At 37.6% G+C, this 16,810-nt stretch overlaps 2 long non-coding RNA genes across 3 annotated transcripts; one reads left to right on the plus strand and one right to left on the minus strand.

The window, feature by feature from the left end:
- Window positions 1-4,933: 4,933 nt before the first annotated feature.
- Window positions 4,934-15,693, minus strand: LOC144653095 (uncharacterized). Its single transcript, XR_013570666.1, has 9 exons — window positions 15,123-15,693; window positions 14,829-14,930; window positions 11,318-11,401; window positions 10,214-10,249; window positions 9,947-10,037; window positions 9,365-9,496; window positions 8,952-9,009; window positions 8,112-8,259; window positions 4,934-6,871 (listed from the first exon to the last, which is right to left on the minus strand). It is a non-coding gene; the product is annotated as an uncharacterized LOC144653095 (long non-coding RNA).
- On the plus strand, window positions 12,195-12,742 carry LOC144653105 (uncharacterized). 2 transcript variants are annotated; one of them, XR_013570675.1, is made up of 3 exons: window positions 12,195-12,320; window positions 12,417-12,518; window positions 12,627-12,742. It is a non-coding gene; the product is annotated as an uncharacterized LOC144653105 (long non-coding RNA). The 2 variants fall into 2 exon arrangements; XR_013570674.1 differs by having other exon boundaries at window positions 12,228-12,340; window positions 12,436-12,518.
- Window positions 15,694-16,810: the final 1,117 nt, after the last annotated feature.

A 16,810-nucleotide genomic window follows, 5' to 3' on the forward strand; every position in this document is an offset into this window, starting at 1 on the left:
GAAAAAGGGGAAATCTCAGTCAACACCAAAAACTACCCCTCCTTTCAAGCCTTACTCGAACGCATTTCCCTAATCGCTGATTACTACTAGTTATAGTGTATACAGATATTGTATTCCCCTGTACTCTCGTTTATTACACGACTAAGAGCTCGACTAAGGTGGTCCGAGGGCCAATAACTAAATCAGCCAATCAGATTGCTTTATTCCCGGTCCCGCGAGGGCCGATATTTTCCAAGTATTGGACCGGGTTTTGTCCCGGATGATCCCGCGCTAATTTTCGGGCGATTTAGCGCAAGATTTTTGCAAGATTTTTTTCGCAAGATTTTTTCGGAGTTTTTTATTGCTTTGAAAATGAAATGACCTTTTTGTGTTTAAAAACACAGAAATAATTATAACTCATTTTAATAGCGCGCGTAAAAGTTTTGCCGCACATTGTTTTTCATGACATCTACCGGGTAGCAATTCTCACTACACAAAGTTTCCAGTCGTGTAATAAATCTCTTATTAACCAAGCTTGCTCGGGACCGTACTGGGCGATTATTAACCCTCGGTCTTTTTTGTACGTCAAGACCTCGGGCCAATATTCGCCCAGTACGGCCCTCGCGCATGGGTAATAAGATATATATATTCTCCTGTAATCCCCTGTATTCTCATGTATTGCTCTGTATTCCCCTGTATTCCCCTGTATTCTCCTGTATTCCCCCTGTATTCTTATGTATTCCTCTGTATTTCCCCTATATTCCTCCTGTATTCTCACTGTATTCCCCTGTATTCTAATGTATTTCCCTGTATTCTAATGTATTCCACTGTATTCTCCTGCATTCCCCTGTATTTTCATGTATTCCCCTGTATTCTCATGTATTCCCCTGTACTCTCATGTATTCTCCTGCTCCCCCTGTATTCTCCTGTATTCTTTATATTAAATACGAATTCTATTATCGAGTAGTAAAGCAATATTTTACGAATTAGCGCAGCGAATGAGTAAATTATTGCTTTTACCACGAGAAAATAAAATTCATATCTTCAAGCCACCGTGTAAATTTCTTTTTATTATAATAGACAAAAACAATGCATTAAGTAAAAGTTAAAACATTTTTATACCATGCCATAGAAAATACAGCCAATCAGAATACAGGAAAGCCGTTGTATATTCGACGGTATTCAACTCAACCTTCCCATAGTGCGCTGCGACTGTATTCTCGACGAAATTTAGTAAGCGTATTTTCTATGGCATGGTATAAAATAGTTACACAACACTTTCTCGTGGTATACTATGAATATCCCATTGTCACTTGTATTTTCTTGGCATACACACTCGCCTAAAGGCTCACCGAGAAATATCGGGGTATTCCATAGTATACCCGAGGCGTTGCATAACTAGTATTATAAATTCAAATACACGAGCGACTCAAATCACAATGAAAAGCCAAATGAAAGGAAACAGAAAGCAAGAGTTCACGAAATAAAAAACAGTAAGCTTTCACATACACTAAAAAATGAACCTTGAATTCGCAAGAAAGAGAGAGGAGAAAATGAAAGGGAGAGAGGAAAGAGTGGGGAGTGACAGAGATAAGGAGTGGCCGAAGGGCAGTGGGCGGAGAACGCCCGGGGAGCGGAGACTGAGTCAGCGAAGGCGCAGACCGCACGAAGAGGGGACGGCACGCGGACCGCCAGGGGACGGCGGGCCGGAGGCCCGGGCCAGGGGGTAGGACGCGGGGGAGAGAGCCGGGCGGCCCAGAGTTGGCCCCCCCCCGGAGGTTCAGGAATGAACCGCGAAGAGTAATAAATGGTCGCACCTTAAGAAAACAATGAAGAGGAATATTATTAAGCTATGAGTAAGTTCACGCAAAAATAAAAGATGGCACACAATACCGCGGTAACGAGAAACGGAGCCGAGCGTTAGTGCCGGGGGAGCGCGACAGCGGCGGCGAGTGTGGGAGGAAAGCATGTGCTGTGGGGGGCTCGCGACGGTATTTAATTTATATAACAGGAGGGGTGGAGAGTAAGTATCTGAGGAGGAAGAGGGGATAGTGTAGGTTTTTGTGCCAAGTAGTTATAGTTGGGAAAGAGATGAGAAGTGTGAGTGGGAGATACAGGGAGTGTGGGAGGTGAGTATGTGAGTGTGGAAATAGTGTCTTGAGTGATGGAAGCTTGAGTGTGGGTGCTGAGGAGGAATCTAGTGTGGAGAGAATGGGTAGTGGATGTGTTAGGTGGAAGGTGTCTCAGTGTGGAGAGAATGGTTTCTGAGTGTGGGGGAATGTGAGTGTCTTGAGTGTGGGGGAATGTGTAGTGTCGAGTGTGGGGGAATGTGAGTGTATTATGTGGGAATGGTAGTGTCTGAGTATGGGGAAATGTGATAGTGTCTCTGAGTGGAGGTAGATAGTGCTGAATGGTAGTGTCTAGTGGAGAATGTGTTGTGTCTCTGAGTGTGGGTAGAATGTGTAGTGTCTTGAGTGTGGGGTAGAATGTGTAGTGTTGAGGTGGGAGAAGGAGAGTGTTGAGTGTGGGTAGAATGTGTTTGTGTTTGAGGTGGGAATGTATGAGAAGGAATAAAGGGAGATAGTATGTGTAAATAAATGATGAGAATTGTTATTTCATAGGAGAGGAAGGAAGAAGATGTTGATAGGAAGAGCCAAAAGGAAGAAGGAAAAAAGAGTGAAGGACGTAGACGAAAGAAAGAAAAAAAAGAAAGAGATTGTAGAGAACTCTCCCAAGCAGCGCGGAAGACAAGAAGATGATGAAGGATCGACCTTCTTTCGAAGTGCATTACCTGGAAAAAAATTTGTACGTTAGTATAGCATATGAACGGACACGCAGTAGAGAAGACGGTGAAGGAAAAAAAGTAGTAGAACGAGTTGCCTGCTTTTGACTATGCTTCAAGAAAATTATGATGGAGAGAATGTACGTCGTAGTTCACAGAATCCTCACCCGATGCAGAGCGCCGCTTCAGTCTTTTTGACACCTTCACAACCACGCCTGCAAGTGATAGCGACCATTCGAGTGTTACCAAATGCAACCAACATCATCACCGTGCTTCTCAGTCTTTCTGGCTCTCTCAAACGGTGTTTACCCCCACCGACTGTCACCAGTCGTTACAGCGACGTGAGTGAAAAGCGCTCCCGACCCGCACTCACGCTTTCACCTCGGGGGAGAGATGAAGAGCAAGAGCCCCAGCTATACAGAAGTGCGAATACTGATGCCCCCTTGCCCTCCGGGAGGAACTTGAGTCGCAATACGAAGTTGTGTAAATCGAGAGTTACATCTCTACATTTCACCTTCTTTTTTAGTCCGGCGGAGCCAAATTTTATTGAATTGTGATTAAGAGAAAGAAGTAAAAAAAATTGAAGCCATGCAGTAATGGAACCGGATATCAAAATAAAGAATTTCGTAAATATTTTTTTCTTAGAGAAATATTAGTAGTGATAAGTCGCACGACAAAATAATAAAATGCTATGATTTCACAGCCCTTATAGGGAGGGTTTTGAGAAGAAGGAAGGGAATAAGTATCATTCGCCCACCCCTGTTGAGTCCTAATACTTTTTTCGCTGCTCCTTATCTCGTGACCGCACCAGTATATTGGGAAATTATGTATTTGACGCTGTCCCGTAGAGTTTTTAAGAGTTTTTTTGTATGTGACTTCCTGCCATGTCGCAAGTAAGAGAACAGCGTCTCTGAAGCGTGAGGCGTCCATGCCGACCGTAGATGTACGAAAGATACATCAATAATTGTTCATAAAATTTCATATTTTTTTAAAAATACGATAAAATTTTAATTGTTTTCTGAAAAAAAATAAGCTTAATAACTTTCTTCCTTTTACTGATATCTTTACTCCTCTTCTCGCCCCTTGCCGTACTCCGCGGGCCACTGATTCACTGAGCCAACACTGACAAACAAAATACCGTAAAATTCCGGTTATAAGCCCTGGGCTTATACAACTTCCTAAGGGGTTTTGAGTGGGCTTATAAGCGGAGGGACTTATATCCGGGAGGGCTTATGAGCCGAATAAAAACATCGTTTCGAAACGAGCCACGCGAGTGTTGATCGAAATATGCTTTTAAGTTAAAAACGCATAATAAAGCAACATCTAGCCCTGTTTAGTACTGTCATCCAGCAGAGGTGGGCTTATAACCGGGGGGGGGGGGGGGGGGGAACTCCGGCTTGTAAATGACGGGGATGATCGAATGGAGGCAAATTTTAGGACCCAAAAAAATCCCCAAGTCTTCCAACATAACCCAAAAAAATCCCTGAACCAAAAATAACCCCCAAAAAATCGCTTGTCAAATTACCCCTAAATTGCCAGAAGGGGCAATAATATAACAAAAAGAAAATCATAAAAAATTAAACGCTCGTGTTTGTTTATTTAACATACCATAAATACGCCAAGGCACTTAACTTCGTTTTTAATACCCAAAAAAATACCCTATTTAAACCAAGTAACCCCAAAAAATACTTGCCAAAATTTCCAACCCAAAAAAATCCCAGAAACGAAAATTTCAAACCCAAAAAAATCCTTCGATCATCCCTGTCATTTACAAGCCAGAGTACCCCCCTGGGGGGGGGGGCTTATAATCGGATGTATTTTTTGGTTTCCAGGTAGATGGGCCTATAACCAGAGGGGTTATAAGCGGGGGGGGGGGGGGGGAGGGGGGCATAACCGAATTTTAGGTAGTCTTTTAATTAAATTTTAAATATTCAGAAATTAAGTAAAAATATTTAATAATAATAATGAAATGGAACTGATCAAACTAGCGAGCATATCTAATGCATTTGTTTGGGCGCCATCTTGGATCCTACTCAGGAGAGGATTGGGGATAGGAAGAAACGTGCCAGCATAGTAGGAGCGAGGCTGAAAACACAGTGAGGGGGAGGGGGAGGGGAAGGAAAAAGGAGTGAAGTTGAGGTCCAGAAGAATAAAACAAAAGAGAAATTGAAATCATTTCACAACCTCGACTTTATTTATTTGTTTGTTAATTGTGATCAGTGGAGCGTAATTCGAAACTAGCCTATTGAGTGGTCATTGATCCTTACGCAAAAGTATGTGACTCATGTTCATTATTAGCCGCCCTTAGACTTTCTAAAAGTCGTTCGCTTCTCGTTTCCGGTTTGGTGGTAGTAGACCCTGTGAGCTCGACCTGTAAGCAAGTCTACCCCCACCCCCCCCCGAGTCCTTAACTTTTCCACTCCAACTCCATCCTTTCAAGATGGTAACTTGTTACTCTTTTTGCAATCCTACTAATCACCAGGGACTGCAGAACATTTTTTCTAGAATACAATTCAGACAGCGCTAGGTACAACTTACATTTATTTCCATTCGATTCATAACTGACTTGACTGTTATCGTTTCTGAGCTTTTCAAATAAAGGTTACTGCATGGGTACAGTCAACTCTCACCTTGTGGACACTCGCTATTACGGACAAAATCCAGATTTCCGGCGAAAGAGGTTTGACTCGAAGTGACTCCCATTATTACAGACTCTCGCTATAATGGACAATAAACGGTACCCTGAGCGTGTCCGCTATAACGAAAGTTGACTGTACTATATTTATTGGCTATGTAAACATCCTAGTACAGATCTCAGTGACAAATACCTCAATCGAGAACAACTACACTTACTTTTAAATTTAACACACTTTCACATATGTAAAAAGAAATTGCAAAGCAAGTTAAATCTGTGACCTCTTCAATTGGTTGCCATGTAAGAGTTGAAAGTGGGATGATTTCATGTAACCACGCATGAAAAATACCTTGATAGCAGGTTCCAAGTTTTTATTTCTATTTTTAAATTATATTTATTGTTAATTAAGTTAATTATTTTTAACAGCTAAAGATTTAAAATAAATACATAAAGGTTAAGAGGAGCGATTGAACTACATAAGGTTTCAATGAACACCCTGCACATTGTCATTTGTAAAATATCAAATGTAAATGTGCATGCCGGCATGGGGTCATCGAAATTTTATGCAATTCTGTTGCTCATCTTTATCTTAAAGTATTTATTTATAACAACTAAAGATTTTATAACAACTAAAGAATTAATATAAATACATTAAGATTAAAAAAGCAATTTAACTACATAATGTTTCAATGAACGTTAAACCCTGCACATTGTCATTTGTAACATTTTCAAATGTAAATGTGTATGGCATGTGGTCATTGAAATGTTACATAATTTTATTGCTCATCTTTCCTTAAAGTATTTAATAATGATATTTTGTTATCAGTGTATAGTTTATATTACTGTTTATGTTGGTTATTTTTAATATAGCTGTTGTCATTTGGAAGCTGGTAGCAAGATTAACTTTTCAAGCATGATTACATAAAGTCATCCCAGATTCAAATCTATTATGGCAACCAACTGAAGCGGTCATAGATGAACCTAGTTTTGTTTTGTTCATCATTGTATTATGTAAATGTGTGTTGAAAGTAAATGCAATTGAGATCGTTCCTAATCAAGATGCTGTTTAGTTATGCTTTCGTTTCATTTCAATTCTCCTTACTAATTCCCATACATTTCTTTTAATGTTTGTTCTGAGAATTTGGTGGTTTATCAAGACAGTATCCTCCAGTTGATGATTGTCTTTGTTCTCATCACTTGACTGATGGACAGCGGACCAACAATGTAAGGAGAAATCAGAAGTTGATTGCTTGATCTTCTCAATACCGTTTGTTAGTAGAAAAGAAAACTTGTCTGGACTTTAAACACAGCATATCCAACTGACTACATCAATGTCCTTTCATGATCTTTACTGTTAGTCATTTGTAACATACAGTTTGGATGTTAAATTGTACTTTGCTGCATTGAGTGTTGGTGAGTTATGCATTGCCCTTCCTCTGAGGACTTTGTTAAACTTAAACACTGTGGAAAAAAACCTGCAAAGAAAGTTGAAAAATACTGAAGATTTGCAAGCAAAAGATCCATAGCTTGAACAATTACTGTTGAAATGTACTGACGCTACTTGAATGAAGTCACTAGGATTTCTGACACAAGTATCTCATTATCTGACCAGAGTAGAAAAAAGCTCATCTTTGTCTAGACAGAAAATATAAGCCTCCTCTCTTAATATCGCTCCGGCCCAAATATTGAAATGAATTTGATTTGGTTACAAGTTTTTAAAAGCTTAACTATGCACATCCAGATAATAAAAAATTATGTATTATGATCAACATTGTAATATAAGCCCCCCTCTCCCATTTAACAGAAATTTATTTCATTGAGTTCATGCAATGCTGCTATGGCTCCATTGAAAACCTTTATTATTCTGCTTATAAGCCCCACCCGGAAATAAAGGGCAGCCTTGAACCAGTGGCACATGCTGCTGGAGCTTATCCTGGTTCCCTGGATGGGATGCTAGTCCATCACAGGGTACCCCCAGCATTATTTCGCCGGTACCCATTTGTACACCTACCCAAGACCCTGTAATGTCCGGAGTCCGGCATGCTAACCATTAGGCCACTGCGCCCCCAGGGGGAGTACTCGAAGTATACATGACGGAAGGGTCTGAAAAATTTTTTTGGTTGAAAATATATGTGCTCGGTATTTTTTTTGGGCCAAGAGACCTATCATATTTTTTTAGCTCTTAATGTGTATTTTTTTGGGTTTGTCTCCGAGTGAACTAATTCATTCAGGTTTTCGTTGCAATCAGTGGGTCAGAAAAATATTCATTTGAACTTTTTCTAGCATTGTGCATTAAAAAAATCTGCTTAATTGAAAAAAACAGTACTGAGGTATTTAAGTCTTGTATTTTTTTGGGTTGGAAATTTTATGCCAGGTATTTTTTTGTGTCTAAAATTTCAGGCTTCTGTATTTTTTTGGGTTTGCAATATGAAGCTGTTCAAGCTAGGGCAGAACTGTTGGATCATTAGCCTCTCAACAAACCTACGCTTGTGGAATGTCTGTGCTGAGGAAAGAACACGTCAGGTGAAAGAATGTGATGGGCTAAGTTTCTCACAGGCTCACCAATGTAATCAATGCCACAAGAACAATCTCCTTTGTAAACAACTTTGGATGTTTCAACGGTTTTGATCAATGCAGTTTTATTTCATCATGTGTTCACTAATCCCTTTACCCAATACTGCAAAAATTAAAAACTCCGCCAAAATTTCAGGTTACCTTTCTGCCCTTACAGTTTAAAAGCATGTCCTAGCAATCTGCATCTCGACAGTACTAAAAGTTTTGCCAACTACACTGTAGCTCTCCTCCTTTGTGGGACAAGAATAGGATCAATGCATGCCAGATGGATTTACACTTCTTCTCAAGTCTGAAAAGTAATCAAATATGTACTTAAGCTTTTTGTAGCTCTGTGATAATTAGCAGCCCATGCATGTCTTTGCTGACGGTGACTGTTTCAGGTGATTTATAAACTTCATTCATTTCTACTGTTTCAAAATTAATAAAACAAAATAACACAAGCTTATTTAAGGTCTTAAAAGGTCTCTGCATGCACACATGTGGACAACACGCAGGGACATGTTACAGCGACATGTAGCAGCGACAAAATCATGTGTTCTTCACACTGAAGGGACATGAAGCAGGGGGTGTAGTGGGGATATATGTAGACAGGGCAAAAATTCAAACATGTACACACGCAAGAGAATGTATCGGGGACATGTTGTCTTCTCTTCTTTTGAAGTGCAATTCACACTGATGATTCAAGCTTACTGCTGTAAACAGACACAAAAGAGGCCCTGTTAGGGTTTCAGGATTATAGAATATTAGGGGTATTCAGAGAAGAGACTGCTCACTAAATGTAAAAATTATGGATTATTTATTTTGTGTTCCATTACAAAATTACCGTAAGGACTTGTACTGTGTATATAAGCTGCACCCCCAACTTTCGAGGTTGATTCTGAAAAAAAAATTAAGAATGCTAAGTTAAAGTAGTTGGTTGCTATGCACAATAAGATTTAATCTTATGCTGTGCATTTACTTCATTAATTAACTCTCAAATACCTTTTGAAGCTTTTATTCACTCAAATTCCCAAATTCTTCAGAAAGAGATGCTCTTTTGACCAAGATGTTGTCTTTATTACAAAAGACCACGGATTATTATGTACATAATTACAATACAGATTATTATCAGTCATCACTTTTAGGGTTATTATTTTTAATTGGGATATGAATTATTTCCAAAATTTACTTAGAGGATTATGTATTATTGACAGATCCCCTAACAGGGCCACACAAAGTCAGAAATTTTATTCCAGGAAATTAAAAAGAAGAAAGGGTTTTGATCAATGCAGTCTTGTTGAGATTATGCATCATGTGTTCACTAATCCCTTTACCTAATTACTGTAAAAATTAAGCCCTCTAACCCTTCTCCTCAAAGAAAAATGTGAAACAGAAAACTGCCAAAATTTCAGGTTACCTTTCTGCTATTACAGCTCGAAAGCATTGTCCAAGCAATCTGCATCTCGGCAGTACTAGAATGTTTGTCAACTCCTTCTTTGTGGACAGGAATAGGAACATGCTTGATAGATTTACACTTCTTCTCTTGTCTGAAAAGTAATCAAAGATATACTTTTAAGTTTATTGTAGCTCTGTGATAATTAGGAACCAGTGCCTTTGCTGAAGGTGACTGTTTCAGGCGATTAAAATTAGACTGCATTCATTGCTACTGTTTCAAAATTCATAAAACAAAATAACACAAGCTTTAGTCTTATGGCAAGGAGGACACACAACATGCAGTCTTTGAAGCGTTAACTACTGGGCACATTTACCAGCTGGATTTGTAAAAAAAAAAACATAATAATTTTGTGTTTACAAAACTATTAGAAGGGTGACTAAATCAATTTGGTGTTATTTTCAAGAAAAGTAGGTTAACAAACTGGGCATGTATCAAAACCGAAACAAAACCACCGCAATGACACTTCAAAAAGCATAATATACTGCAAATTAGAGCCAGTGTTCAATGTGGTACAATTATTATATTGTATACCGGTACTTACTTTTTCATTGTTGCCATTTTGATACAACAAACCCTCCTCATTTCCAGGGTCTTCTCTTCTTTTAAGGTGCAATTTACAATGATGATTCAAGCTGTAAACAGACACAAAAGAGGCCCTGTTAGAGTTCAAGGATTATGGAATATAATTTTACGGATTTTTAGAAAAGAGATTGCTCACTAAATTGTAAAATTACAGATTATTAATTTGTGTTCCATTAAAAAATTGAATAACCGTAAAGACATGTGTATAAGCTGCACTTGTACATACATGTACATGTAAGCCGCACCTCCAACTCTCAAGGTTCTGAAAGAAAAAATAAGAATGCTAAATTAAGGTAAAGTACCATTCACAATAAGATTTAATCTTATTCTGTAATCTCGTTCCCAGATCTCGCGGGCAAAGCCGAAGGCGAGATCTGCTCAAATCCGATTTGTACCAAGTAATTGCCTGTCAGGAATGTGGCAGGCGAGTCAATTGCGCATGCCCTAGACAATTCTAAGAAAATGGCAATCAAATAAATAACCAATCCTGAACTATATGAATAACGAATGCTTTACCATTCTCGTCTTTCCTGGAATAATATCTAGCAGAGTATTTTACTAAGTAAAAGGCAATCATGAAGGCCTTAGGTCGGGTAAAAATATTTGTTTGATTTAAAAAAATTGTTCATTCGGCGGTTACATGCAAAGTTTGAGACATGTCTAGATTTTATGCAAATTTGATCCGGTCACGTAAACGTAAATAAATAAGCCGTAGATAAGCCGCACCCACGATTTTGAGCCCAAAATGTTGGCAAAAAAGTGCGGCTTATACACAAGTTTTTACCATATTCTTACGGCAGATTCTCTGTTTTTAAATATCGTTTTTCGTTTGAAATAGCTTTATAATTAATGCTACAAAGAACTAAAACGAAATCTTCTTGTCTTTTGAGGCCGACTATAAACAACGAAACGTCCCAACAAGAATATATTATGATTGCGTGCATGATCTATAATTTGCATAAAATACAGACATTGAATTCCCTTGGGGCCGCATCGCACGTTCAAATTTAAGCGCTGTGACAGCCATGCTTTGAAAGAGCTAATAAAAAAAATTGAATTTTCTTACTTGGCCAGATCTCGCCTTCCGGCTTCGTCTAACCCGCGAGATGTGGGAACGAGATTACTAACTTGTTTGTTTACTACATTAATTATAATTAACTCTCAAAATACCTTTTTAAACTTCTCTTCACTCAAATTCCCAATTAACTTCTTCAAATAAAAAATTGCTCTTTATTTTTGGCAAGATGTTGTCTTTATAACAATCACAGAGCCTCACAAAAGTCACAAATTTTATTCCAGAAAATTATATTCTAGTATAGCTATACCTTACCTTTTACACATAATTATATATCCAGAAATAGCACCAGTCAGATGGATATATAGATTGCCATCCAGGTGATCCAGGCAAAAAAACCTGAAAAATATTAAGAGAACAAAGAACAGTACAGCAAGGAGAAGAGTGTCATATAAAAAACAGACAGTTTGAATACATAGAGGATATAGACGATACATGGTTGCGAGGAGATATGAAATTTTCTGATGATTTTGACTCAAATCAATATAATCGGTTCGAATCGAATTAACAACGTTTTAACTCTCCTTTTTGCCAAGTTGACTTCCGGTATGCCGGGTAAAGATCAAGGCAGACAAATCGTCTCGAATCTATCAGTTCGAATCGAATTAACAAACCTTTTTAACCCTACTTTTTGCCAAGTTGAATTCCAGTATGACGGGTAGAGATCAAGGCAGACAAATCGTCTTGAATTGATCGGTTTGAATTGAATTAACAGCGTTTAATTTTTAACCCTCATTTTTGCCAAGTTGAATTCCGGTATGACGGGTAGAGATCAATGCAGACAAAATCGAATCGAATCGATCGGTTCGAATCAAATTAACATTTTTAACCCTCATTTTTGCCAAGTTGAATTCCGGTATGACGGGAAGAGATCAATGCAGACAAAATCGAATCGAATCGATCGGTTCGAATCAAATTAACATTTTTAACCCTCATTTTTGCCAAGTTGAATTCCGGTATGACGGGTAGAGATCAAGGCAGACAAAATCGAATCAAATCGATCAGTTCCAATCAAATTAACAACCTTTTTAACCCTCCTTTTTGTCAAGTTGAATTCCGGAATGACGGGTAGAGATCAAGGCAGACAAAATCGAAGTGAATCGATCAGTTCGAATCGAATTAACAACCTTTTTAACCCTCCTTTTTGTCAAGTTGAATCCCAGTATGACGGGTAGAGATCAAGGCAGACAAATCGTCTCGAATTGATCGGTTTGAATCGAATTAACAGCGTTTAATTTTTAACCCTCATTTTTGCCAAGTTGAATTCCGGTATGACGGGTAGAGATCAATGCAGACAGAATCGAATTGATCGGTTTGAATCGAATTAACATTTTTAACCCTCATTTTTGCCAAGTTGCATTCCGGTATGACAGGTAGAGATCAAGGCAGACAAAATCGAATCGAATCGATCAGTTCGAATCGAATTAACAACCTTTTTAACCCTCCTTTTTGTCAAGTTGAATTCCAGTATGACAGGTAGAGATCAAGGCAGACAAATCGTCTCAAATTGATCGGTTTGAATCGAATTAACAGCGTTTCATTTTTAATCCTCATTTTTGCCAAGTTGAATTCCGGTATGACGGGTAGAGATCAATGCAGACAGAATCAAATCGATCGGTTCGATCGAATTAACATTTTTAACCCTCCTTTTTGTCAAGTTGAATTCCGCTATGACAGGTAGAGGATCAAGGCAGACAAATGGTCTCGAATCGATCAGTTCGAATCGAATTAACAACCTTTTTAACCCTCCTTTTTGCCAAGTTGAATTCCGGTATGACGGGTAGAGATCAATGCAGACAAAATCGAATTGAATCGATCAGTTCGAATTGAATTAACAACCTTTTTAACCCTCCTTTTTGTCAAGTTAAATTCCAGTATGACGGGTAGAGATCAAGGCAGACAAATCGTCTCGAATTGATCGGTTTGAATCGAATTAACAGCGTTTCATTTTTAACCCTCATTTTTGCCAAGTTGAATTCCGGTATGACGGGAAGAGATCAATGCAGACAGAATCGAATCGATTGGTTCGAATCGAATTAACATTTTTGACCCTCATTTTTGCCAAGTTGAATTCCGGTATGACGGGTAGAGATCAATGCAGACAAAATCGAATTGAATCGATCAGTTCGAATCGAATTAACCTTTTTAACCCTCATTTTTGCCAAGTTGAATTCCGGTATGACGGGTAGAGATCAATGCACACAAAATCGAATCGAATTGATCAGTTCGAATCATATTGGAATCGAATCGAATTAACATTTTTAACCCTCATTTTTGCCAAGTTGAATTCCGGTATGACGGGTAGAGATCAAGGCAGATAAATCGTCTCGAATCGATCAGTTGACTTCAGGTGATGCAGGTCATGACTGTGCAAATCAGTCGAAATCGATTCAATCAAATCGATTCCGTTTGATGGAATGTTTTAAGAACGAGGAAGGTTTCTATTTTCATTTTGTGCTAGCCCTTGAGTTCAAGTAAAGTGGATCTTGTTGTGCAAATCGTGTTGAATCGACAAGTACTCTTGACAAAAGAACGAGGAAGGTCTATCCTTTCATTTTGTGCAAGCCCTTGACTTCCAGTATGAGTATGAATGCCGCGTGGATTAACAAGTACTCTTGAGAAGTCAATATAGTTTGGGTGTAATGTAAAAGTTGCTTCCATAATATGGCTTTGAAAAGGAGCTTAAAAAAGAATGTCAGGAGCCAGGCCATGGTATTTGCTTCTAAAGCTGTTTATTACTGTGAGAAGAAAGTTAAATGAACATGTCATAATTGTGTCAACACATGGCGATTGCATAAAAGTTAATTATTGCGAGAAGTACGTCACTGGCGAGTGCATCACAATTGATAAAAGTGGTTTACAAGGACACCAGGAAAACATGCATGGCAATTGGATATAGATCTCATCGTTATTAAGTAAAAACATCAAAGCAGTAAAAAAAGGATGCACATAAAAATACCCAATAGTAAAATTGCATGCACTTGGAATTGAGAGTTTGGAGTTACTTTAACACCACTTCTGTCATTTATTAGGAAATATTTTAACCTAGAAATTAAATTTCTTAATTTTTTTATAATTCAATATTAGCCTAATAAGTAAAATAACATGTGACGCTCACATGAATGCATTGCAGACCTATTTCTTATCATTGCTGTAAAAAGTACATGTAGCCTTGAAAAATATTTTACTTTTCAAAAGCGCTTTACAAGTTTTCTATATTAAAAAACTTACAATTTGTATATAATAAAAACAGAAGATCAATAAAAGGATTAAAAAGAATAAAAAGACTAGCAAATTCACCTAAGTTAATTTATAAAAATACACTAAATTATAAAAACATCTTTTTGAGGTGAGCGGAGAAGTAGGCTTTCAAAAAATATAAAAACATAACTACCAGTATCTGCGAGCAAATGGCTTTTGGAAAACAGGGCCAGACCTAGGATTTTTTGTCTGTGGGGGCAAACACCACACACCCTTTAGTTAGTTTTCTTAGATTTTTTTGTCAGTTTTCTGAGTTTTTTGGGTTTTCCTGGCAGGGGCAACTGCCCTTCCCCCCCCCCCCCCCCTGGCCCCCTTGAATGAACAGCCCTGAAAAAGTCTCTCTTGCTTCATTTCCTAGCACAAAGCAATACATGTTTGTTGTTGCCGTAAGAAGCAGGATAAAAATGGCATTTGTGAGCATATGGCAAATGCTTAACAAGTTGTGCATTATTGTCGTGGGAAGAAAGTGATTGGTGAATTGAATTCAATTTTACCTGTCACTCACCTGCTAAATATCCGATCTGTTCCAAACTTTGAAAAAGGCTTAAATGGCGATAACATCCTTAGTGGTCTGGTCTTAAATTAATCATGTACAAATACCCAAAATCTTAAAAGCATTGGCACTTAAAATTATCATGTACAAACACCCAATAGTATCATACAAAAATAGCCAATAGAAAAATAATATACCTGGAGTATCAAATAATGAGTATGTAAAAACATCCCAGGAGACCTTGGTGAAGCAAAGTAAAATCAAACAAAAGTTTTAACCATAATAAACATATGCATTTTTACTTACCAGAACTGTCTTTGTAATTCTTGAGAGCCAAATGTGTCTCATTGAAACGCATGTAAACAGAAAAGAAAAAGTGGATCTACTCCAAGTGGATCCACTCATTTCACAGAGAAAATGGTAACATAGAGAACAGGAATAATCAAAATAGCCAACAAATGTACTACAGTTATTCTCAAATGACAGTTTTAAAAAAATGGTAACAAACAAAAGCTTGTATGATCATCTGGACACTTGATTTAATAGATAGAAGTGGATGATTAGCTGTATTATACTTACATATCATGATCATAATTGAATTCAATTTAACCCGTCACTCACCTGCTTACGAGCTGTTTCAAGCTTTGAAAAAGGCATCCTTAGTGGTCTGGTCTTAAATTAATCATGTACAAATACCCAAAATCTAAAAAAGCATTGGCATTTAAAATTATCATGTACAAACACCCAATAGTATCATATAAAAATAGCCAATAGAAAAATAATATGTACTTGGAGTATCAAATAATGAGTATGTAAAAACATCCCAGGATAAGGCAAAGCAAAGTAAAATCAAACAAAAGATTGAACCATAATAAACATATGCATTTTTACTAACTAGAACTGTGAGAGCCAAATGCAAATCATGTACAAAAAGCCAAAATCTAAAAAGCATTGGCATTTAAAATTATCATGTACAAACACCCAATAGTATCATATAAAAATAGCCAATAGAAAAATAATATGTACTTGGAGTATTATAAATAATGAGTACGTATAAACATCCCGGGAGAAGGCAAAGCAAAGCAAAATCAAACAAAAGTTTGAACCATAATAAACATATGCATTTTTACTAACTAGAACTGTGAGAGCCAAATGCAAATCATGTACAAAAAGCCAAAATCTAAAAAGCATTGGCATTTAAAATTATCATGTACAAACACCCAGAAGCATCATATAAAAATAGCCAATAGAAAAATAATATGCACTTGGAGTATTATAAATAATGAGTACGTATAAACATCCCTGAGAAGGCAAAGCAAAGCAAAATCAAACAAAAGTTTGAACCATAATAAACATATGCATTTTTACTTACCAGAACTGAGAGAGCCAAATGTGTCTCATTGAAGCGCATGTAAACAGAAAAGAAAAAGTGGATCCACTCATGCCACAGAGAAAATGGTACATGGAGAACAGGAATAATCAAAATAGCCAACACATATTGTACTACAGTTATTCTCATATGACAGTTTAAAAAATGGTAACAAACAAAAGCTTGTATGATCATCTGGACACTTGATTTAATAGATAGAAGTGGATGATTAGCTGTCTTGTACTTACATATCATGATCATAATTGAATTCAATTTTACCCGTCACTCACCTGCTAAATATATGAGCTGTTCCAATCTTTGAAAAAGGCTTAAACGACAATAACATCGTTCGTGGTCTGGTGTGAATCTTGAGCCAAAGGATAAAAGGAAGCTCTCTATTTCATTCACTATTAAAGGAGATGGAATTGCAGACAGTTAACGGTCAAATGACAATTTTCTCACACAGAACAAGAATTGACAATTACTGGTTACGAGCAAATTCAAAGCAAAGTGAAGGGCAAAGGAAATTGCATACAAGCAAAAAGCTTCAATCATTCGCAATTCTATAATAATACTCATTCCCGACCAAGCATCTCAAAAATTTTACAAACCCATCTCTCGACTC

This window comes from Oculina patagonica, chromosome 5 (assembly GCF_052425735.1).
Source record: "Oculina patagonica isolate OP01 chromosome 5, crgOcupat, whole genome shotgun sequence".
Taxonomy (NCBI): domain Eukaryota; kingdom Metazoa; phylum Cnidaria; class Anthozoa; order Scleractinia; family Oculinidae; genus Oculina; species Oculina patagonica.